This window comes from Aphis gossypii, chromosome 2, assembly GCF_020184175.1.
Source record: "Aphis gossypii isolate Hap1 chromosome 2, ASM2018417v2, whole genome shotgun sequence".
NCBI classification, from domain to species: Eukaryota; Metazoa; Arthropoda; class Insecta; order Hemiptera; family Aphididae; genus Aphis; species Aphis gossypii.
In genome coordinates, this window is record NC_065531.1 from 2,496,389 (window position 1) to 2,504,266 (window position 7,878).

Below are 7,878 nucleotides of genomic sequence, written 5' to 3' on the forward strand. Positions count from 1 at the left end.
CACAATATTTTGATATATGCTCATATTATTATATCACATGTATTATTTCAAAGAATGATTTTAATTTTTGTTTAAACACTTTTAATCGCATATAACTTAAGTTCATTAAATAATAATCTGTATCAATTTCTGAATCTCAAATGGTGACTAGTAACTTGAAGTTTTAATTAATCATCTCAAAAAAAAAAAATTGTTGTTCAATTTGATGTGCTCATAAACCTAATATTATACTAATGGTTTAATAACTATAACAACTCTAACGGTTAACTATTGAGGGTTTCACTGAAAGGAGCAAAGGAGGATAATCAACAAATATGCAAAGCACATTTCTTCCTATTTTAGTATACTTAACATTAAATTATAAAAAAATATATTAATATTATTAGTGTAATGTAATTTGTGGTAAATGTTTTTGAAAAAAAAAATTAAACCAAATATTTCTCAAATTTTAGATTGGTTAATATTTTACTGGTTGATAAAATTGTAAAATAACAAAACCGTAGTATGTGCTTCAAATACAATATCATGATCCATTTTAAAATTAACAATAATTCAAATTTAAAACTAAAAAATATTGAAAATAGATAAACTTATATAAATAATTCAATAATTATTATTGCTTTTATACTCCAGTCCAAGAAAAAAGGGTGAATTAAAAAAATATATTAAATTAGTGATATCAAAGCAATATTATCGTAATGGTTGATTAATAATGTTAAATTAAACTAATTAATGCACAATCACACTAATTACTAATAACTAATCAGTAATATTTAAAAAATATATTATGACAAAGTATGTAGGTGAAGAACACGTGGTGGGTCAGTACCAAGTGGTTAAACAAAGACGATATAAACGAACAAAAGCGTTGTATAGCTGGTGCATATTATACAATGTTATAATAGTATAACACACAAGCCGAATGCACTAGAAACTGATAGAAAACGACCTTTTTTGAAACTATCCGCAATGCTTTTACGAAACACGATCACCATTATTTACTCTTCTCTCCGCCAATCATCTTCTGAAGGTTTTATCTATCTCTCTTCTGAGTTTTCGTCTCTTTCCGTTTAACACTCTTCTAACTTTTTGTCTATCTCTCCATGCTGTTATACCTTTCTCTCTCTTTGGCGAACAGTTTCGCTCAATATTAACAGTACGTATATATACATATACATAATATAGCACCGAAGAAACAAGAAACCGCACCGATAACGGAAGTCGAACGATACAGTGTGTGCTTTTTCACTTTTTTTCGTTCTTCGTTGGGTCAAATCTCTTTGAACCACCGTCACCGCCAAACGGATATTCTCTCCGTCTTGGATAGATGAAACGCAGTCGCGCGTGTTGCCGCTACTACAGTGCTGACGTGGGGTATGTATCTCTGTTACAAGAAAACGCACAACAAAAACTCGTGAGTGGCCCGTCGCCAAACCACTCGCGCTGTGTGATACGGCAAAATATAACACACCTCTAGGCTCTAACCGATTGTCCGACAACCATCTTAAACAACAAAAACCTATTAGACAATACTGCGGCAGGCATGAAGCCGTGATAAACATAACCTGATTGGTGAGAGAGGCGTCCCAGGAGAGGATATTAGAGAGTGCGAGAACTGTTATACATTGTATACTACACAATAATTTTCTACTGAAAAAATCGTGATTTAAACGATAAACAACGTGGGTACATTTATTTTTTAAACACATTTATAATTTCGTGACAAATTGAATAGAATTCATAAAAGTAGATTTAAAAATTAGAAAAGAAGCCAATTTTCAATTAAAACGATTAAAAAATATATTAAATTTCAAATAATTATTCAAATTATATTTACATAAACAAAAGTAAGTTATGCATTTTAAGTTTCTAAATAGGTTTACTACAGTTTTGACCAACCGATGATTCTACGCGGTGTTAGATTTCATACCGACATTATTGATCGTCTCAAGTAATGTCATTATTGATCTTATAAAAAAATAACAAAGCAAAAAATATTTGTTTATTAATTCTCTGCTAAAACTTAGGGCTTCGTACGAGTCTCGAGGATATCATTTTACAGAAAGCTGAGAAAAATATGTATGCAGTGATTTAAAAAATAAATAGGTTGAACTAAAAATCAAGTTATTATTCAAAATTGAATTTATTTAATACATTATATCTTGATAAAAACATTAACGAATTGCAGTAAACATTTTTTAATATTTTTAATTTTTATATTTAAAATATTTTATACAGTTATAAATATAGCTGATAACTGACAATTAAATATTATGTTATTTTTTTATTTATATAATTTTTGTTTTAAGAGATGCACAATTTATTTCTTTACAATGATTTTTTTAAAAATTGTAGGAATAACTATAATAGGTATATTCTAAGAATATTGCAGCATATTAATTAGTTTAGTTTACCGGGTATATTTTTGTTTTTAAAAACAAAGGAACAACTAGGTATCTTGTAAATCATCATTGAGTACTGATTAAGCCACTGTAATTTGATGTGTTAAATAATTTCTATTTTATTTATAATACGTTATAAATAGAAAATAGCTTAAAATGTATTTAAATATTATAAGCAATGAATGCTTAATTTATTTTGATTTATTTTGCATAATGTGTAATATGGTTTTTCTATCTGTTATAACTTTTTGGAACAGAAAAATTTTCGACTAGGCAGTTGTTAGTAATAGGATCTAATTGAAAATTTGGAAGGGAAAAAATAAAAAACGCATAAAATTAAAAAAAAAAAAGCCGGCAAGTGGGTACCGCTCTGCTGTACATTAGGGGATGGGGTGGATCTCGGACTAGGGTAGGTTAAATTTGAATGCAATGATAGGTATCATTGTATACGAAAAACGATTCTGAACGGAGATGATTTGTCAGCCTAGGCCCTAGGATATAATTTCCAGTGATTGGTTAAAAAGGTGGTTTATGTTTTAATGACCTGAATACACCAAAATTTAAGTTCTTTTATAATTATTGTAAGCTAAACTTATGAAAAATCTTGTATTAAATTTTCAACTCTTAGCTACCTATACAAACATTTTCATGAATTATACCTACAAAATAATTTGCAAATATTCATAATTTTGACGAATTTTCGTCAAAATTTGAACTTCAAATGCTAATAAAAAAAAATTATGCCTATGTATTCTTATAATTTTTTAATCACTATAAGAATAACATATGAGGAACTTTGTATAAAATTTTCAAGTATTTTGATTGGGCGAAAAAAAATTTATCGACACTTCAAAAAAAATTTTTCAGAAAAATTGAAAATTTCAGTTATCTATAAATAGCTCAAAAAAACTCAAAATGTTTTGAAAATCAGAAAATTAAATCATGTAAAGAAAATTCCAATATAAATAACTGGTAAAATTTTCAAGTATCTACGATTTATACTTTTTGAATGATAACAAATATTTAAAATCGTTTGAGGATAAATCGTTATCGTTACGTGATTTCGTAAAAATTTAAAATTCAAACGCACTTAAAATTTTTCTTATAATGATGCTTCGAGTTTTCTCTATAGATACTTCAAGAAAAACTTGTGGAAAACTTAGTTTGATATTTTCAATTCTTAGTTATTAACACAAACATTTTTATGATTTTTCAACTTCAAAATTACTTGCAAATTTTCACGTTTTCAACAGATTTCGTAAAAATTTGAACTATAAATGCTTATAAAAAAAAAAATTGTGACTAACGATTTTTAATTTCTTTTAGCTACAATAAGAACAACTCATAAGGAACCTTTTATTATATTTTCAAGTTTTTTTGGTCATCCAAAATTTTTTTACCGACACTTCAAAAAAAAATCGCATAAAAATCGAAAATTTCAGTGGTCTATAAATAGCTCAAAAAAAGTCAAAAGTTTTTGAAAATTTAACTAACATAAACATTTGGTGAAAATTTCAAGTATTTACAGTCATTAGTTTTTGAATTACAACTATATAAAAAAATCGATTCGTTCGAAAAATGGTTTTGCGTAAAAATTCCCGTTTTTCCGTCATTTTTTTTTTTGTTTTTCTCGATTTTTTTGAAAACTGTTGGAAAATGTTTACTTTTTACCTCTATAATACACCAAGGATATTCACTTTTCCATCGGAAACCACCCTCGAAGTTTGAAATTGAAGCATTATTTCGACTAGTTATGCTGTACAGACACAAAAAAAAAACATACATCATTGTAAAATCAATACATTCATCACTCCGTTCAGAATCTAAAAAAACTGGAAGATAAATTAAGCAAAATCTCAAATTTTTACAAAACATCGGAAGTCAACTAAATCAATTTTATTATTTTTTTTTTTTTCATGTAACTAAAAACCTATCTAATAACTTAAGATACTTAATGGGTTTCATTTTTAAATAGACAAATACATAAATAAAAAGTTTTACTAACTCAAATGTATTAATAATGTACACAAATAGAAATGTATTAAGCCATAATAATATTACATGGTCCTACGAATCCGATAATACGCGCATCTTACCGTGTAATATTATAATAATAATGACGTTATTATACTATAATTATCATAATAATATAGTTATGACGCGGTTTAAAGTATTTTAAATCGTAGTAACGAAACCATAAAAAGCAGGAGGCTGTTCTGCAGTTGAATTCTCGCATAAAACCAGGTTATCATATTGTATTATTACGCTGTTAGAACGCGCGGCCAAGACAATGCGCGTGACACTTGCAGTCGACTAACGCGCGACTTCTATAATATACGCACACATCTGCGGCTGTATTGTTAATAAAACCGAACCCTCGCGCCGTAAAGTTTCGAAACTTACCGAAACACTCGATAATGTCGACAGCGTTGAAAAATAACAATGGTTATTATGCGGCGATATTAATAAATCACGATGATTTTTTTTTTTTTTTTGTAAAACGTATAACCTCTACTTCACTTTAATGATTCGAATTAATGCGTTTTCGAGTGTATAAAGTATAATAACGCGGGTATAATCTGTCGGTTTTTATATTTATATACATATATATATACAACTTCAAAAAGGGCAGTTATTCCATTGTCCCAAACACGCGTTTAAATTGTTATCAATCGGGTCTTTATATTTTTACCGCGCCAGCCACCGTGTCGAGCATATATTATACAATAATATGGGTTCAGCCGGTATTATCAATTGTTTTCGGATTAACTCGGAATAAATTCATATATGTTTAAAACAATAATGACTACTCCCATTCGCACTATTGTTTGACATGCGCTAAAAAAAGAAATGTTTCAAAATATTAGCTAAAAATTAAAATTGCTGTTCATGTTTAGTTTGGTATAATATTTGTTTTTACATAACAAAGATTGTAATAATTAGGTTGTGTCAGATTCATAAAACAATAACAAGTAAAAATTACTATACGTTTTGCTAAAATCGTGTTTTGTAACATAATATATAGAACCTAACAACTACCTGTATTTAGGTAAGGGGGTTTCCAAATGACCTGTATTTTCGTAACTCGTTCTAGCAATAAATGTATAAATAAATAAAAAGCAAAAAAAAAAATACAGATGGTTTATTATAATATTATATATTTAAATGATGGCGGGGATGGATTGTACAAAACGATCGTTTTGTTGTTCGCGCTCTATAAATCCCCACATAACGACAAGCATACACTTTCACACAAATATATGTATTCATATATATAAATATATATATACATTAAACACACTCTCATACTTAGCCCGTCTATATTTATTTCGTGTATAGTGGAATCGTCTAGCGTGATTTAGGGTAATTGCACAGTCCGTCGGTGTGCGAGCTAGTGTGCAACGTGAAGGTAAAAAAGAAATCGAAAAACGTTTGTTTTGGACGATTAATAGGCTCTAAAACTTTTATTCCCAGATGGCCGTAAACCATTGTCAAATATTTGTCGTCCCCCATAATAGTACGTCGTATACACAAACACATCACGTGCACTGTATATGTTATACAGGGTGATTCACAAGCATGCTCACTTCCATTATTTTCTTTAAAAATGAATTTATTTAAGCTCTGATCTTTTAAATATACTTCAGTACCATATTTTCTAATTATTAAGATTTTGTTGTACTACATAAAAGTGTTTTGATGACACAAACCCCTGTTATTTTTTTTAAAAAAATTATAGTCCCCTTTTTTACACTGCAAATTATCAGTTGGACAATTTTTCTGAAAATACTGATATTATTTGAACGAGTAGGTTCTCAATTATTAAAATATATCTAATTAAGATAATTGTCTTTAAAAATGGTTTTGAAAATTTAAATCAAGTATAATATTTGATCTAGTATATATGATACTTGGGCCATTTTTACATATTATTATATATTTTTATATAGATTAATATTTAATATCAATAACTAAAATGTTTAACTCACCATAGGCTCCAAATTTTTCAAATTCATTATCATGAACCTAAACAATTACCCTTACTACACCTTAAAAAAAATGCTTCTCTAAATAATTTCGGAACAAAAGAGGAGTTCTCGTTTGAAAATTAGAAATAAGTATCTCCATAGAACACTTTTTAAGTAATACAAAGAAATTTCAAGAATTTCAAAACATGGATTTAAGTTCGAGTATTTAAAAATTACTTAGGTTAGAATTTAAATAAATTCATTATTAAATGGAAAAGTGGGGCAAACCTAGGCGAATCACTCTGTATAAATAATATTATATATATTATAAACACCTACAAGTGAGTATCTACACTACTATTTTTGCTTATACACCATACGTAAATGATGACTATGTAGTATGTTCTTCTGTTTTTGTTGTGCTCGCGTACAGTACGCCACCAATGCCGCCCACAAAAGCCAGGTGCGCGCGTGTCATGCCAAATGCCACTGCCACTGCAGCGGGCTACACACCCCTTGCAAACTACACACGACCGAAAAAAAACACGTGCTCGTTTAGCAGCGTGTCTCGTTTAAGTCTACGTAAAGAGAGGGAGAAAGATAGATAGACAAACAGAGAAATAACTAACCCCCTGACGACCGTATATTATATCGGATATATGTGTACATACAAATACAACATATATAGGTATAGGCGTAAAATGTTTAATACCGCTTGTATATTAATGTAACTAAGGGTAGAATAGTCGGCCTGGATGAGTCGCGAGAGATTTGATCTTCAATCAAAGTCGTCGTTTGTTCTAAATTTGGAAACAACGAAAAATGTGCACCGCGAACCGGGAATGCTCCGACGTGACGTGTGGGCAAAGGTGTAGGTATATTATTATTATGCGGTCGCGTAGAAAAGGGGTCGTCTCCGGTGCACAAGCACTCTGACACCGCTACCGCGAGAGATCCGAATTCATAGTATTATACATATACACACACGACCCGCAGATTGTCATCTTATTCGGAAACGCCACTCTCATCCACATATAAAGTATAATATATTATTATAATACAATATGTCACACTAGAATGTTGCGCCAGCTGAATGGCTCTGGAAACATATTATTACGCATTTTTTTTCTGTCCTATATTACTGCCTGCTATTAGAATTAACTTTAATTCAATTAATTTTAATGATTAACCAAGTAACTTTTACAAACATATTATACGTCACCAAAGAATGCGCATAGTGACATTAAACTTTTCACTACAAACTTAAAATCTTTACAAAAAAAAAAAAATTAGGTTTAATATCTTAAAAATTAGACATTTTACCAATCCTTTCACAAACTATTTGATTCGTCACGAAAGATCAAATATAGCTATATAAATACCATTCATATCATATTTTGATAAATTATAAATACATTATTATTCTTATTATTATAATATAAGAGTTATATATATTTTTAATAGAATTAAAGACTTGTAAAATACGACATGTAGAACCAACATTATAT